At 47.9% G+C, this 18,396-nt stretch overlaps 1 protein-coding gene across 32 annotated transcripts in view; it reads left to right on the forward strand.

Annotated features, from left to right (window-relative positions):
* Positions 1–18,396, forward strand: part of LOC149370499 (uncharacterized) — a 586,025-nt gene that overhangs the window by 113,143 nt on the left and 454,486 nt on the right. For all 32 annotated transcript variants that reach the window (XM_089561750.1, XM_089561766.1, XM_089561742.1 and 29 more), the window contains exon 2: positions 18,106–18,207. The gene's annotated coding sequence lies outside the window, so the exon portion shown is untranslated. The remainder of the gene's footprint in view (positions 1–18,105; positions 18,208–18,396) is intronic.

The following is an 18,396-nucleotide window of genomic DNA, read 5'->3' on the forward strand; positions in this document are numbered from 1 at the left end:
CTGTATACGCTGCCGCGTAAAAATGTTTCTTCTCTGTCCCTCTAATTTGTACAACATATTCTTGAGCGCTGATTCACATGCTTCCGAGCAATGGGACGGAAGGTATAGTTGTGCGAACTTGGTCACACCACTTCGGCATTCGCTAGCACGAGATTATAAATTTACGAAGGGTACCCGGCCACCGAGTAAATATAGAGGTGCATTAAGCCAACCACTTCAAAAGGCAGCTTAAAATTTTTGCCCGGCAGCCTGAGGCGCACACCAACGCTCCAAACACACACTACCTATAAAGATTATATGTATATAGCGGGAACCCATGGACTCAATATCCATTTTAATATTCTCCGGCTCATAAAGAAGCACATTTCCGCACCACGCGCACAGTAGACCGGAATCGTGCAGCATTCGCTCGACTTCGCATCGGAAATCAGTGGAGGCCATGAATTATTCTGTGCCCGAAAAAAAAAAAGAAAAGAAAAAAAGAAATGCGAAAAAAGTACTCATCTCGACATCTCATCAGCTCAGGTCGGCCGCTTTCTGGCCACCGGCTTGACGTTTGTTTGGCCATGATTCCGGTTCGCCGGTAATAAGGAAACGAAACGCGCGGCTCTGCTTTGCATATGAGTCTTCATTATATATCGCTGATGCACATCCGTTCGACTGCCGTTAACGTGTCTCGGTTCACGGGAAACTCGGCGCCTGTGGTTTATCTTACAAGCAAATAAACTAACGAAAAGTAAAGGAACGGGATCGCGTCATACGCCAGCCGTGCATTTCATCCATGCTCTTTACTTTCTGAGTTTGTAGAAGGAAATCACGTGTCACTTCTTTCCACACAGGCTCACTGAGCGATCATTACATGTTCTTTTTTCTTTGCAACTTCTAAATGTCTTGTCAACATTGTTAATCTGATCTGTAAGCCACTGTATGTGTGCTTTTTGTAGTTTCTTTTTTCGGTGCTATCAGCGGATGCAGATTTAGCGCTTATCGTGTGTCGTTAGGATATTCAAACAATCCAGATTGATGGAACGGTCTTATTCTGTAGTTTTCTTTTGAATAAACCACCATTAATAGCATTACTGTTGCTGTATTCTGCCTCTTTTTTTTATGCACTTGGTGATCGATATCAGTGGGGTCCAAGGTGAACTATACGTGGCCATGTGACGCGCACACGCGGTATATTTGCGCGAAACTGTGTATAGCAGTTAAACGCAGGGGAGCAATCCCACTAAGCCGGCGTTGGGAAACCTTTGGCATCAGGCCAAAGTTCTGTATGACACTTCTTCCGATGACACTTGTACGTGCAGATTCCACAGTGATGTATTCAGTGGAAATAAGCTCTATCTAATCTAAAGGATAATTCTATTCGAGCCGCGTCTACTGTTGTCGTTTGTCATGACCAGCCACGTTGGCTCAGTAATATGGCGTTCGGCTGCTGTTCCCTACCGGGGACGCAGTCTTGGCACCGGCGTCATTTCAATGGAGTTGAAATCAAATAGACGCTCACGTGGTGCGCAGTATCATTATATGTTAAAAAATGCCAGGTGGTCTAAAGTATTCCGGACCCTTGAAAGGAGTATAGACACTTACTTTTAGTGACATATTTTCTTCTCTGTATTGATGCAGAAGACCCTACTATTCTTGAATCACCATGTAGTATTCGCCCACGACCGCTACATAATTTGTAATCGAATTTTTTCTATCATGCTGTTTCGGTTTCAACAACCGAACAATGGCTGTGTCGTCAAAGAGAGGTTATAGGTCACTTTAGGCATCGAAAAAACTGCAATATAATCACTGCTTCAGCGTTTTAAATCGCTACACTACTAAATCCAGCCTTCCTCAAGAGCCGAAATGACAATGTTTGTAGAAGCAATAATTATATTGAAGTTTTTCAAGCCTCACGGGACCTATAACGTCTATTTGACGTCACAGTCATCGTTCGACTGTTTAAACCGAAACAGTACGAGAAAGAAATTCGGTTATAAATTATTTAACGCTCGTAGGATGATTCTACGTGCTAATCTGTGTATAATAATGCCTTAAGCCTTATTACAACGAAGAAAACACGCACCCAAAAGTTAGATGTCTATACTCCTTTAATGTACTTTTCGCGCTTCAGGCACCGTGAATTAAATGTTTTAATACTGGGTTAAACTCTCTTTCTACCCGAAAATACGCCTCTTAGAACAGCACCTTTCCGCTTTACGAAGCTGAAGACACTACGCGACAATTAGCTGGTATGTTTTGCTTGTTCCAGAGGAATTTTAAGTGGTGTTTAAAACTCTTTTAACAATTTTAACACACGGCGCGGTTTATATTCGAAGGTGAGCTGGAAAGTACGCTTTGGAAGCGTGAGACCAAAACACAGGTACTGACCGCTGAGCCGTCGTATCGTCATCATAGTATCAAACGTTATGCACACTAGCGGCGTCCTGGTACAAAGTTCTTGGGCGCTTGAAATGGTCACTGTCCCGTTCAGTGAACGTTATCGCAGTGTACAAGGGCAGGCAGACCTTGTACGTAAGCGCTAGTGCTGCGCAGGAGATGGTTATATCGGTGGCGAAGTAACTAATATACGAGAAGAAAAATATGTAATGTGGCAAACTGCTTTTTAGTGCGACCTGCCACTTCTAATTTTTCTGATCGTTAAAGAAGAATCCGAAAGAAATAGAGCATACTATGTCACGCACAAAAAGTGTGTCTACAAAAAGTATTTTGCTGGAGAAAATTAACTAGAAAACCCCGAATTATAGAATTTTTTTTCAGTACCTGATTTGCACCCTAATATGAGCTAAAATATACGTCGCCCGATTTTTACCCCCCGAATAAACAGGAAAATATTAAAACCCTAAAAGGAAGGGTCCTAAATGTACTGCGCCCCTTTTTTCCTTCCTTCTTTATTCCTTTATTCATATTTTCCCTTGCACCGCGGTTGCGGTTTTACTGCGCCTTTCATTTCCTTCAAACCAGTTTTCACCGCCGCGGCCGGGATCGAACCCGCGTCTTTCGGGCTGCTGACCCGAAAGACGCGGGTTCGATCCCGGCCGCGGCGGTTGAATTTCTTTGGAGGAGAAATTCTAGAGGCCTGTTTACTGTGCGATGTCAGTGCACGTTGAAGAACCCCAGCTGGTCGAAATTTCCGCAGCCCTCCACTACGGCGTCCCTCATAGCCTTAGTCGCTTTGGGACATTAAACCCCATAAATCAAATCAATCAATCAGTTTTCATTTCTTCTGCGTCGGCGCCGCCACGATCCAGTTGTACCACCCGACGAGGCAGAAGTGACTGGTTGGTGATTTTTGAGCTCCCATATCCAAAGGAAAAAGAACTTCGATACTGACGTCGAAATGAACATTAACCACTTGAAAATTGGTTTATTTGGGTTTAACGTAGCCACTTGAAAATGGTGACGCCTGAAATTGCACTCACTACGGACAAACCTGCATAGACCCCGTGTTCTAATGTAAGATTAGGGTATGAAAGGTAGTCTGTTAGCGTTCATTTCTCAGACCATAAAGCGGCCCTCGCCACTCTGAAGAACATTCCTAAATAAAAAAAAAAGAGAAAATATCTGGAATAAATAAAATGAACGAGAAGATATGTGCAACGCCTGAATAAAATGTCTCTAACACTTCGCTTAGCATAAAAACGAGGAAACATCTGTATTCAATCAAAGAAATCACCCACCCGCAACAGATACGCTGCAATTACTCATTACCGAGTACCGTAATCTTGCTGTGAGCTTGGTTTCAATGTTTTGTATCCCCGCAGGATCGAGATTGCCTTCGGGCCGAAAATAAATAGAAAAAGGAAGCGTGTTTGTTTGTGGCGATCGCAACTGCGCAACCTGTCTGTATAATTGCCTCGTTCGATCGATATTGCTTACGCCCTTTCTCTCTTTTTTTATGCACAAGAAGGACGTGGAAAGAGACTCGGAAAATCAATCATCGGAGAAGCAGGATCAACAAAGCTATGGCCCGAGTAACAAAGCGCGCATTGTACAGCATCCCTCTCGAAAAACACACACGACAAGGGTCTGCCATTAGCCAAACCGTGCAGCTCCGCGTCGCCATTGCCCTGAAACCACGAAAAACAAGCAGCCTTGTTATGGATGGCGTCGTTGCCGTCTGCGCTTCCGGATCCGTCGTCGTGTGCCCGCGTGCTCTTCCCATTTCGTCTTCGCATTTGCGCACACGGAATCGGTTTTTACCCCGTCTCCTGGGGACGTCGATACAGGCGCGATCAGCGGCAAAGTCAACAAACTGGGCTACTTCGCTTATGCGCGCTCTTTCTTATTCGTCTCCGCGCGCAGCACAGCCAACGGTGCTCATATTATTGAAGTTCCCACCGGATACGTCGTCTCGTATGCTGCGTGGCGTCGGAGTATACCGCAACAGCGCGCATGATCACCGCGTGACGTCACCACCCACTCAGCCGCCTATTGGTTAGATGGGAAAGGGGTGCACAGGCACTGGTGTGCGTTTGTTCTTAAACAGCCAACGACGAGCGGCTTCTCGCGCCAACCCCCCTCTGTCTCCTCGTTCGTGGTACCCATGTCAACCAGGCTCCCGCGTCATCCTTCAAGAAAGTAAGACGTCTGATGTCGTCGCCCAGTGAAGAAAGAGAGGCTTTCCTTTCGATTGCATCCTATCCGTCCCTTGGGCAGCTTTCTTTTACGGTCGCTCTCATTTCGCTGAATGCAGCACTGCTCGATGGGAAAGAGGCGGTTGGTCTTCGGTTCCAAGCACCCTCGGCATTCATGAGCCGACCCCCGTCGGACACGAGAAACGAACGCGATGAGCCGGCGGCTGCCAAGATTTCCGCGCGTGCACATTGTCCTCACGAATGGCGCGCGCGTGCGTGTGGGTACACCCTGTTCCCGTTTATGCTTAACTCTACTGTATACGTTTCGTTCAAAGACGTAGACTGCTTCGGTCGACTGGTCCTCAAGGGACTATTGCTGAGGGACTCCACGCTACAATCTCCTTGATTGATGTGGCTGGAGAGAGCAGCAGTCCCCGTTCTTCGTTATCAGTCCTGTGGGCAGATAATGGTAAAGGTTGATTCGCACGACGTATCAATTCGCGATGCGCGCTTGGGGATTGTGCACGATGTCACCGTATACGTCACTAATTCCCGCTACTTCTCCGACTCCGTCCGCAAGCATCGATTCGGGATATGGCCGGAAGACCTTTCCTCACTTCAGATCCCTAGCGCTCACTCCCGTAATACAAGCTGCAAAACACGGACTGAGAAATCGTCCAGCAGTAACCATTCGTTAGCAATTGAAAACTTTACTCGAAGGTTCTACTTCTGAGGATTTCTTTGCAGAATTGGCTGTCATTTGATCGTTTTGCGGAAGTTCGTCGGTAGAAATGTTCTACTTTTTCTTTTTAGATGCTGGTCTGCGTATTACTCAGTGTTTTTTCATAGCTGCCTCGGGTGGCCATGTGTACGAGTATGATGTGCAGTCTTCCGATCGTCGGTCCCACTTAGACCACTTTGTTCGACAAACAGAGCCACGTTTCCTTCAAATCTCGGGTTTCTTGCCACAGGCTAGCTCTCTGGCGGCAACAACCGAGACACCGAGAGAGCCTTCGAGAAAGTGGTGGTGGGAAAAGCGTGACCATAATAGTTACTTCGAGAAAAGCTTCGGAGTGGCAGACAAGGACAAAACGTAGAAAACACACCACAGAGCGCCACGTTCTACGTTTCGTCCTTGTCTGCCGCGCCGAAGCATTTCTTGAAGTATGGATCACCAACTGGCCTACAAAACAACCCTTCTAAGCCAAAATAGTTACACCACCGATTGCTTACCGAGCTGGCAAAAACGAATCGGAAGGCCGGGTCCTTCTGCGTAAATGCTATGTTTTGGACGGCTTCCTTCTTTCCCTCTTTGCCTACAGTCGCGGACAGAATAATACACACCATGATTAGGTAGTTAAACTCTTCGGATGCATGACCCACCTTTCGAAAGGTGGAAGAAACCAAATGGTGCTTGGAATCTATTTTTACTCCTGACGGCTTCCGCGACGATGCTGAGCGCATCTGCGCGAGCTGGACGCGTGACGCTTCCGCTGTTCCAAGGTCGCACTGTGCACAGCTGCAATCCGTGATCAGGTATCCTCCCGTAGCGACTACTGCCAGTGACCGCGAGGTCATCACGGTGCATTTTCAGCGCTGCCAAGCGGTTTTCAGTGATGCAGGGCGCCGCTTCTCCACAGGATGACCGCGGATATTACGACATCGCTCTTTTCTCTTCAAGAGAGTGCCCTCTTGGGTGCAGACTCGACAGCGCAGGCAGCGTTTGTGGACACTTACGGATTAAACTCCACCTCACGCCGCAACTTCGGGTATGATCTGGTGATCTTGAGGAAGACAGCGCAGGAACAGGGACAAGAGAAAAGAAGACGACGGGACAGGCGCTGTTGTGGACGATCTGGTGATCGTCCAAGGTAGAGATAGACTGGGGAAACAGAGGTTTTCGGCCATTCTTTGACGCGGTTTCTTATTTGAGTTGTCACTCAGATGTGCATGGATTATCGACAGTAAAAGTTTACATGGGGCATATACTCAGGCGAAAAATATATATATATTGCAGCGTTGTCTGGTGATTCACTCCCCAGATATTGTTACCAGCGGATGGAGCACGCAGGTCTCTTCGTGCATATAAACATTTCAGGCGACTGTCTTCCTGACTGCGCAGCAATAATGTTTTCCCATGCGGCTGCATCTCGTTTACTTTTGCTTCCGATAGTGTACTGGCGGAATCACCAAGTTCAACAAATGACTGAAGTGCCACATCGGTGGCGTAAAACTGAATCTCTCTTCTAGTGCGTGCTTTCCGAACATGTGAAATTAACTGGGTAAGACATAAGCTGGGTGGTGCCAGGAGCGAAAGAGGCTGATTGCTACGCCAGCAATTGTGAATTCGATGAATTTTCCTTTTTCGGACGATTTGAGAACTAAAATTTGGCGAAAAGGGAACTGTTACGAATTTTGGGGGAATTTTTAGCACACCAATGGTCTCGTGTTGTCCCCATTACCAGAGGTTTCAAGCTGGTGCAAGGAAAGAGGGCCTGAAATTAGAATTTTTGGGTCTGATTGAGAAAAATATTGGTTACGGCATTGTCACTGGGCCACGCCTGTATCCTTAACTGGAGTCCTAAAGAATAAAACTTCGACAGCGGTGGCCGTCCTATATATATATATATATATATATATATGAAAGAAGCCAACAGCCACAGAAACCAAGGAGCACAGGGGATTTCTAATTAATTTATTTATTTTGTGGTGTTCATCAATTTAGAATATTACTGAACATGTTATCGCTTAAAGCTATCCCACCGGCGGCAGTGGTTGTTTTTTCTTCTGCTTTTCTAATCAATTAGCTTTAAGCGATAACATGTTCAGTAATATTCTAAATTGATGAACACCACAAAATAAATAAATTAATTAGAAATCCCCTGTGCTCCTTGGTTTCTGTGGCTGTTGGCTTCTTTCATATTTATAACGAACCCCTTCATTCCACTTTCCTTGTTTGCTTATATATATATATATATATATATATATATATATATATATATATATATAATATAGCGAAGTATACGCTTCGTTAAAGGAAACATATTTATTCTACTCGACGTTTCGATCGGAAGACCGATCTTCTTCAGGATCGGTCTTCCGATCGAAACGTCGAGGTGAATAAATGTTTCCTTTAACGAAGCGTATACTTCGCTATATATATATATATATATATATATATATATATATATATATATATATATATATATATATATATATATATATATATATATATATATATATATATATATATATAAAATCCTCGCAGCTTTGCTCTTTCTTTTTGCGGCAGAGGTGTTAAATAGTGAGGCCGTTTTACCTAATGCGTTCTGCTAAACTATAGTGGGAACAGGGATATATGAGCTGGGACCTCGTTAGCATTTTCCGCTCGGCTCTCTCCTAACGGAAGCCGCAGCCTCGCTTTGGTGCTTCTGCTCATTTTTGTTACTTCGCCGCAGAGTCTCTCGCTTGACTACAACCACTGATTAGGACCTGTGTCCACAGCAGACTTGCGCCGTCTCTTCTTTCTCGTAGTCTCTTTCGTTTTATAAGAACTTGCGCGAGGCTATTTCAGTCGGCGCCGCGTTTCTCTTCTCCTTGTTTATGTTACGTCGGGAGATCTGCATACGTGTGTATTCAGTGTCTCCGCCTCATTTCATCTTAAAACGAAATAGTTGAACCAGTACAAAATTGATAAAAAAAAACCTGGAGGGAACATTAAGATCCGCTTTAAGGATATGACACAATAGACACTTTTAGTTGGCCGTACGTAACGGGCTTACGTACGCAACGCTCACTACGTTGCGTACGGTACGAATGGCGCGTCCATCACACTTGTGGGAATCCTGGCTTTCCGCCGTCGCCTTTGCGCGGCTGTGCCGGCCTCCCGCGTTGTTTCTCCTCTTTCCCTTGCTCCCGCCTCAGGCGGTGGAGAGGCGGCTGGGTGACTAATCACTGTCATTTAGCCACAGCTCCGCCCCGGCTCCCCAAGGGCCTTTGCCATTGGCGCCTTTTGGCGGGAATACGGGACCCGCTTTGGGGCGGCCGCGCACCGCGCGACCGTCCGAGCGGGGCCCAGAGGGAGATCCCTCCGAGACAGCGTAAGGTGCGTACGTTACTGTTTTGTCCGTGCCGGCCTTTGCCGTTCGGATCAGTGCTTGCTCGAGCTCGCCCGCACGTGTCCTCTGACCTGCGGCGGCTCGAGCCTGTCCAGCGGGGTCCAGCGACCTCCGACAGGCGTACCTTGCGTTGATTGCCCACTCTCTCTCGCAACCGGCCCAACGGTCGACACGAGAGAGAGATCACAGCACGGCCGCGGGGACATTCTCCTGCAGCGGCGTGCTAGCGGCGCGCATTACTCGAGTCGCTTCGTGCGCGCAGCGGAGCCTTGCTCCTCGCGCGCCCCGGGACGGGGTGACTATTGAGTGTTTGTGTACCTGCTGAAGGACGACGTGAATAAACGTCTCCTTTGTGAACTTGGAGGCCTATTTCTTTGCGGCGAATCGCTCTCCTCCCAGCGGAGGTTGAGTGCGCCGCATCGGTGTCCCAGTGTGTGTGTGGTGACGGCTGATCGGGGCCCTTGGCTCGCGCGAAGCTCGAACCCGCGGTGGGTGGTGGCCTGTGTCCACTTAAAAACCCACAACTGGCGCCCCACGTTGGGCGCCAGTTGTGGGTTTTTACGTGGACAAAGGCCAGTTCTTGTCCTATTCCGTGCTCATTCCTTCCGGCCCTCGTCCATCGATCCCACAGTGCCACGCCCCCTTATCGATGCAACTGGACAGTCGGCAAGGTGGATTCCAATAATTAACGGAATTTGAAGGAAATCACGTCTTAATATTACAGTGGTCCCGCATGTTTATTGCCCTCTTTCGGCAGCTTTTCTCCCGATTAGCGCACATTCCCACTGGAGAGTCGCAGACGTTGTGCTGCTGATTTTGCTCAATTAGTTACGGTTCCGTAGCGCTAGGAAAGCGGGCAGAGAGCGTAACGAATCGGCTAAAAAAATTAACCTGCCGCGCGACTTCCGCGACTCGCCAGATTGAACCCGCCTGTAGTCCGACTGGCCAAGAGTAGAAACATTTATTGGTAATTCAAAATAAAGACGAAGTAGTCTGCTGCGGGTGGTGTCCTTATTTTAGAGTGGCCATGGCTATCTCTCTTGCCTGGGACACCACGTTACGCTGTATCGTCTGGTCACAGCTGGACAGAGCGGCCTCCCACTCCTCCTTGGTGTAGTGTGTTTGTATACTCCGTTTCATACATATCAGGCAACGCTGCTAAAGGTAGCGCGCCTGTTCGCGCAGGCGAAGTCCGCGCGTAAAAAGTAGTTCGCCATACAACCATGGCGAACACAAGCATATTTCGTTGCGATAAATCTTAAGTGTCGTGACTGGCACCTCCTAGACTTCGCTTACCTCTTGCCACACTTTCGTCCTGCGACTCGTCGATATTTCGTGATGCAAACAGTACACGTGGCGATATACGATACGCGGTTGGTAGGGTGAATCGCTCCTACTCAATTCGTGCCCAAAAAGTAGTTCACACTCCATGAAAATTACGCCCAGAGAGCCCGAACACTGAGCACCTGACAGCTTCGACCGTGATTTTCAATGCTACCACATCGTTTTATAGAGCTCTTAATTTCCTTCCGAACACTGACCAAGATTTCGAGAAGAACGAATGATACCTGGCGGAGTAATATGTTTTCCCGGACGCACTACTTCAGCAACCTCCGCAGCGTTGCCTGCTATGTATGAAACGGAGTATAGGTTGTCCGGTTTCTCGCCCCTGCAGCCCCACGTGACGTGGTACGCTGTGGGTCTGTCGTCGCATTACGGGCATGCGTCTTTGTAGTGTTCAGCGAATATTATGCCGTATTTATATCAATTTTGGAAGGCGTTGGTTTGAAGTTTCCTCGAGGGGAGGAGTTGACGCGTTGACCAGCCAAGCTGACAGCCTGAAGCCGGCGCGCGCAACGCTCGGATTTGGTGTTCGTTTATACGTAGTATATACAGGAACACCACAGGAACCGGAACACAACAAAATCAGGAACACTTTTCCGGTGACTCTACTCCGACGGGGGCCGCACCCAGCGCCCATCGCAGTCTTCACCGGCTCTGGAGTGTGCCCCGTTCCTTCCTTCTTTCTCACTTTCGGTCGGTTCGCGTCGGGGTGGCGATTAATTTTGTCGCTTCGCGAATGTCCGCGCGCTCCCGCTCTTCTCAATCCTGGCAAAGGGTGCGAGAACGAGTGTCACACTTATAGCAGTTGAATCGCTGCCAGGAGAGCAGCGATCCTTGTCTGAGTGCGCGAGCACACACGAATGTGCGATGTGGGATCGCGTGATGCGGGACGGCGCGCATTTCGGCGAGCTCGGCTGAGGGAGAGGGAGATATTAAGGAGATAGATGGCGAGGAATAGAGAAAAATAGAGAGCGCCAAGATGATAGTTGATGGTGGCGCAATACAGAGCAATCCACGAAGCTTCTGTGCCGCCTCCGTGATCGGCCGCCGTTAAGAAAGGCTCCGGTGACGAATGGTAATAGGAAAATGGCTTTCATTAGTGAGACGACTGCCGGCATAAATGGCGGGCCTGTCGTAGCAGCCGCTGAGGAAAAAAGACGGATAAAAGAGTCTTGGAAGTAGACGTATAGTGCGCTTCTCAAAAGCAATATCTCTACAGCCTTCGTGCTCCAACGGCAGCTGAAGAGTTGCGATGCGAAGTTTTTAATCTCGGGGTGCGTTTGCTGACTATACGTCGGCGTGAGTGTACGCACCATTTGGCTTTTCTCTCCTTTCTAGAGGAAGAATTACCGGGTTTATAGTGGTGACCCTGGATTCAAAGCCTTTGAGTGTATGCGAAGTCAGTGGTGCAATGAGTCTCAGCTATAATCGCTCCCTCTTTGCACTTCTGATTGCGAGCACCTGTGTGCTTTTTTCACCAGGACGAAAACCTTGGCTTCTGATCGGGCTCGTTTTTTCATATTATTCCGATGCCACGCTTCTTTTCTGTGTCCTGGAACTCACCTGTTCTAAAGAACTGGGCGCTAGAACGTCGTTGTCATCGTCGTTGACTATGGGACCACCACTGCTATCGGCCCGCCGTTTGGCGTGTTGCCTGTCCTACTGTTTACATAGGTTAGAATGGGAAAGAAAAATAAAGAAAAATAAAAGTGCCCAGCTCGCGTCGCGTGTTGCACAAAGGGTTGACAAGAGGAACAAAAGCAACAACAACAAAAACAAACTTATTTAGAGGTATGTCCCAGGTACTGTAACAACGACTTCATGAATGGTGGAGCTTCTAAAGATAAAAAAAAAAAACACATACGAAAGCTGCTTAACAGGAACCGCAAAGTGCTAGCAGTGTCCGACGCGCAAGTGTGGTGTGTGATCACGGACATCCTCAACAAATGCCTGACGACAACAGGATAGAGACTCTTTAAAAGTTCTTGCTTCTACATCGCGCAGAAATTCCCGACGAAAATTGCTTGCCACTGTCAATAAACATCGTACGAAGAGCCCGGAGCTCGTTCAGAGCTCCACAATACTATAGTTGGCAAAGCGTTGGAAGCGCTATAATGTTTATCTGTCGCTTTTTTTTACACAGTACAACAGTACAAGTCAGCCCGAGAGTCACCTGCGATTTCGCGTCTGAATCTATTTTTTCTCAGTGCCTCCTCAGTGAAAGAAAGACCAACAAACCTTCCCATCCTAGAAGGTTTACTGCTTTGCGTCGTTGTTCTCAGGTCGTAATGCTCCTTAATGTAACTCGACGTTGTCTGCCTGTGCCTCGGTGGAGCTGCTAGTTCATCGCGTAAATACGTTCCTTTCTGTTTTTTTTTCTTTGTTTCTTCGTTCCTCCATCACGACCATCGTCTGGCCGCGGCAGCTCGTAATTGCACGGACAACCGTGAAGGCAGACACGCGTACAAAACTGCGAATGAAGGCGCGCGCTTTCGAGAGTCTCCCTAAAGAAAGGCAGAATATAATGCGATTAGTCCAGCGCGCACCTTTCCGGCGCCTGGCGTGGCTGTGACGGGAAAATATGTGTTTACGACGGCCAGCTCACGCGGGCTTCTTCACTCCCCCCCCCCCCCCCCCCTTCCTCTCAACCCCCTCCCGCTCATCCAATTTTTGCTACCCTAGTTCTCTGCGTAAGGCGGGTAGCGAGCCAACAAAAGATAATCCCGCTTAGATCTAGCTGCGCCCCGCGACTGCCTCAGATACGTCGGCTGCAGCGCCTGTTTCTTATCAAACCTCTGTGGAACGGCTAGAGGGGCACTTTAGACTAACCGGTCGCAAATTGCGTATGATGCGCAGCTGTTGCCAACAAATGCCGCCGCCGCTTTTAGAAGTGTACGGTGTTAGTCGCTTGGAAGTTTTGAGGCGAGGACGACCGGCGGAGGAAGGGAAGGCATGGAAGTTTGTTTAATGCCGATGTTGTCGTTTCCTATACTCCGTTTCATACATAGCATGCAACGCTGCCAAAGCTAGCGCGCCTGTTCGCGCAGGCTAAGTCCGCACGCAAAACCTAGTTCTCCATACAACCAAAGCGAACACAACCATATTTTGTAGCGACAAATCTTAAGTGCCGTGACTGGCACCTCCTGGACTTCGTTTTTCCTCTCGCTACATTTTCGTAGTGCGACTCTTCGAGATTTCGAGAAGCAAAAAGTACACGTGGCAGTTCGATACGCGGCTGGTAAGGCGAATCGCTTCCACTAAATCCGCGCCGAAAAAGTAGTTCGCACTCCGTGAAAATTATGGTCAGAGAGCCCGAACTCTAAGCGCCTCACAGCTTCGACCGTGATTTTCAATGCTACCACATCGTTTTATGCCACTCTTTGTATTCGTCCAAACAATGACCGGAGTTTCGAGAAGAACGAATGATACGGGGAGGAGTAATATAGCTTCGCGGACGAACTACTTCAGCAACCTCCGCAGCGTTGCCCGCTATGTATGAAACGGAGTATAGGGCGGTTGGAAGGCATGATTGCCAGTCGGATACAACTCGAACGAAGCGGCGAGTGCCCTTCACAGGAGGCTGTCCAGCCGGTGTCAGCGGATTTTAATTTCGTCGCCTTTTAACGCTAGTATACAGTGGAGCATACAGTGGACAGTGGATCAACCATTTGTTAACCTCGAAGTCATGAAAATCGGCTGAAGGACCTCCCTTCAAGGGCACTTGTCGCTTCATACTTCAGTCGTACCCAACTACTTTCCTGCACAGTAGCAATCCATCTGGACGAATTCGTTGTGTGGGCTGCAGATCTTAGCAAAACGTTCCCTACGCGTAACTGAATTTCTCATTGGATTGGGTATACCAGAAGCGAGCTGCAAATGTTTCAAACAGCCCAAACAGAACGCTTTTAACTCATGTGTAGAGATGTGCTCCGTCAGTGTAACGCGCCTTCACAGACTCATCCCACCACGAGTTCCATCACCCAGCCTGTGCTGTAAAGAATGCCGCTAGCTGCATGGAAACTATTTTTGAAAACGGTCACTATAGCGACGATTTCTTTAACGCCCAGCGACAGCACATTTCTAACTGTACAGACCTCGTTGACTACAAAGTATCATTTAAAATTTAATTAACGTATTTGTTACAACAGCCTTTCGAAGCTTGCCGCACATATCGCCTCTGTAAGAACGCCGACGTGCAAAACCCTCCCCCAGTGCTGCTAGACTCGACATTCGTATCAATGTTGCCGCAAGCCTGGAAGAATAGCGATTATAGTCGGATTCGACTAAAGGACGCAACTGCAGACGACCCTCATAAGAAGCCTTCCAACCAATGGCGTCAGCCTACTGCCATGACGTTGCGATCAATCGCCTTCACCGTGCCCCAGAGGCTCGCAGCTGCCTAGCAGATGTAAGGCGATTGACCGCGGTGTCATAATACTAGGTCGTCGCCATTGTCTGGAAGGCTTCTTCTGCGGGTCATCTGCATCTTCGTCCTTGTAACCGACTACATAGGTCGGTCAAATGTTTAGGGGAATTCCCCAAGGTGGAGTAGATTCGTAATTACAACCGACTACATAGCATATAGGTCAGATGTTTTAGGGGAATCCCCAAGTCTGTGCAGCTTTCCTTGGTACGCTTGTTTGCCGTTGAGTAATTGCTCTCTTATCACATAGCATATACTGCGATACAGTGAGTCAGAACATGTATTCTAGTTGACTGGCATTGGGCTAGTGCGATCTCCAAGCATCATGGCCACCGCATAAGCTGGGCTCATGCGCAGAGCTGGTGCGATCGGTTTATTGCGCGTAAAGCCTGCGTGTTGCGTTCATTGTGAGATTCCGGATAGCCAATCAACTCGCCTCCTTGTCAGAGTACGCCTTTGTCCACTAAAAGATCCGAGTTGCACTCGGCTTTCAGGGTAAATCCGTTATCGTCCTGATGAAAAGAGGTGCCCACGCCGTTCTCTTCAGCGAAAGTAAGATTAGTGTTGTACACACGGCAGAGAGACTCGGCCTGTATCGCGGCGTCATCCCACGTTATCCGAATAGCAAGGCCGTAGTAATAGGCAAAGAAAATAAACAAGCAGATTTTATGTGCCTGTTTTCACAGTGCCCCCCCCCCCCCCCCCCCCCGGTTCAGTCATCATTGAGGCGGGGTCCTGTGACTGGCATTTGTAAAGGATTTCCTTCTTTACGAGCTAAACTTACACAGCCTTTATGAGTCTTGCTGCCTTTTGTCGATAAAGGGAAATAATGAATAAAAAGTATACGGAAATGTACCGGGTGTGGTCAAATGATGCTTTTTTTTCAAGTGGAACTCAATTTTAATTTTCGTATTGAAAGCTAGCTGGAATCGAATATCGAGTGGAATAGCAAATACTTCTTGCTTTCAGAAATGGCACGAAAGGTGCCGGTGTGAGGAAGAGCGCAAATAGATCTGACTCATATCCTTGAAGACGCGTGATTGTGTTAATAGATCGACGTGAATGAAAGGGGGCTGATCTGGATACCATGCACAGTAGCTAAGTTTTTATCATAATGACAACAACATTCCTACAAGTGAGGGAGTGCGCACGTGTGATTACACGCAGAGAGATTTCTTATGATCATGATCGGTGTAAATGACTGCTATTTTGAGAGTTGGCTACACGTTATTCCACAACCCTTGCAAAAATTTTTTTAGATAGTCTGTTGACTGTCCATAGTCTTCTGTCTATAAAGTCTATAGACTCTCTATAGCAAATCCCGGAGAACAGTCTGTAAGCAATACAAATGCTATAGACCGTCTGTAGACAATCTATAGATTTATGGCCATACACTTTTAGTAGACTTTTGTCAATAGACAGTCTGCAGCCTGTGAATAGACAAAAAGAAATATCTATTGGAAGGCAATAGTCTATAAAAACGCTATATACTCTCTATAGACCATTTTTATAAAGGCTGTCTATTATGGTGGTGCATACTTGGAGAGCCCCATTAACAGCATTCAGCTTCGAGCTTGAACTATGACGGCGAACCATATATTCGAGGCTATCGGATGACGAAGTTTTTCTTTCAATATGGAAAAAATTAAAACAAATATCTTGATTCGCACAGTCCTGAAAGATGCGTGTTCAATAACAGCTTCTGCTCAAAGTCGGTGCGGTCGTGCTGCACCCTTGCACAGCAATGCGAGAGATTGCGGCCTTCCGAGGTGTTTGAGGCCTCAAGGGCTCTTCGCACGTTACAGCGGTGTCGACAACATCCTGGAGGCGCTGTCTTGTTGTCTATCCCGTCGCTCGGCAGGCGAGGAGAGCGGGAATCCAGGATTGCTTTACTGGGGGTTCTCCTGCGACGCCATTGTGCTGTCCAGCACGCATGAGTGGCCAAATGCTGTTTACTGCAAATGAGCTTCCTCCATCCGAGCGTTGTTTGCCTTCGTGCCACCGGCCCCGCCGTGCGTCTTTATTGGTCACGCGGTCTTTTACGTCAGAGGGCTCTTCGCGCGTATTCAGGCTGGCGCCCCCTTGTGCTGCACTGGTGAATAAACGCTGTTTTTTTTCGCTTGGCTTAAGTGTATATATGGTGTGTCCGCTTGGGGCGGCTTTCAGAAACGTGCGGCTGGAAATTGTGCACATACTTGCCCACTCGTTTCATGAGCGTCATTTTTTTTTTTCATCTCGTGAGTGCTAATTACTGCTAACAAACAACCAACAGCGCTCACTTTTAGCGTTATTGCGAGGATTGAGTGCCACTGAGCGCGAAGAGAAGAAAAAAGTTGAGTTAGTGACACAGCGCGAGCTGAAAAAAGGAACCAAAACGCTAAACGAAGTTTAGGGGAGACATGAATCATCTCCTGGATACACAGTAAGACAGCGCACCCTTTGAGAGGAGTTCAGAGGTTCCAAAGTGCAGCATGTCGGCATAAGCAGCGTACTTTGTGCGGCGCATGCGATAACTTTATTTTTATTTTTTTATTTAAATATAATGTCAATCCCCAGAGGGATTGTAACAGGGGTGGGTACAAGAAAAAAAATTTTACAGTATTGAAGCTTGCAGGGCCACGCCACTTTATACAGTTCTTTGTTGCGAGCAGTAACTTCAAAAATGAGGGTTCAGCAGGCAGATAGTAGACGCCGCGTGCATGCGTACCACTTCTTGCGCGGCCTCGTGCATCATGGAGAAATGTTGACTAACTCTTCTATACATGTACAACGGCGACTGTGTGCGCAGTGCCCACACTATGCACCGGACCACTAAAGACAGAAGTTATGCAACAATACGTCTTCGTCCATACAAGATAGTTCTTGTTGTACCCCCCCCCCCCCCTTTTTTTTTCAGCATGCGCGAACGCATAAGTGCGCTCAGATGGGCCACGCCGCCGCTCAAGAAACAAAGCGTGGCCGTTGCGCTGTAACTGAAGCTCTAGCCATTGTACTAACCGCGTGCTGACTATGCGGCACCGCCGGCATTGGGAAACGCGTGTGGTGAAATCATCTTCGTGTTGGACTGCGCCCTCAGCCCTCTTTCTTTGTTTGGTTACCTTTTCAAAAGTCAAGACGGGTATTATACCGTACTTGTGGTGCGTATGAAATACTCTTTCCAGCTAGATACGCGGCTGAGCAACGGTCAGAGCATCCTTCATCGCGAACTCTGCCGGGATACCTGCAGAGACGCCTAGCGTGCAGCATGCGGTTTCATTTCCCTGAGCGTATCCTCACGTCTCATCGCTGTGTCCTCAGTCGCTTGTTGCGTACATTGATATCTCGCAACTGATGCAGTCTGCGTGGATTTGTGTCAGCAAAAGTATCTGCTCATTAGAGGCATTGCTCTGTTGAGTGTTCTCTATACGTACTGTTTTGGAACCGCATTGAGCTCCGCCTTCAGTGTGCTAGAAGCACAATGGCCGTGCGTGTACGGGACCTGTAGGAAGCACTAAACGTATTCGCATGGAACGAGGAGTGGCTTATGGAATACGTCTAACAATAATATGGCACAAAGTGTTTGAATGAAACGAAGACTTTTCGCTGGGGAGTGTCCTTCACTGACTGAATCGCTTTTCTCACCATCTGTTTACAGTGGCGTCTGCATCCTGATCTTCTGTTACGTGCGGACCTGCTCTCCACGCCAGGGCCCGACGGCTCGTGCTCGAGACTAGGCCTCGTCGAAAAGAAAAAAAAAAAGGTAAAACGAACGAATGTCTCCTCCTCTTAAGCAGTCCATCCCAGACACAACGGTGAGAATGTCCGCCTGGGCGGCGAAGCAAGAAGAGGAAAAATAAAACAGGATTAAGAAACGTGGATTTCTCGCTGCCAAACCAGACTGCGTTAGTGCAACCGCCATTTTATCTCCGGAATGAATCGCCGGAGT

The sequence above is a fragment of the Amblyomma mixtum genome, chromosome 1 (genome assembly GCF_055824585.1).
Source record: "Amblyomma mixtum isolate Tamu chromosome 1, ASM5582458v1, whole genome shotgun sequence".
Classification (NCBI taxonomy): domain Eukaryota; kingdom Metazoa; phylum Arthropoda; class Arachnida; order Ixodida; family Ixodidae; genus Amblyomma; species Amblyomma mixtum.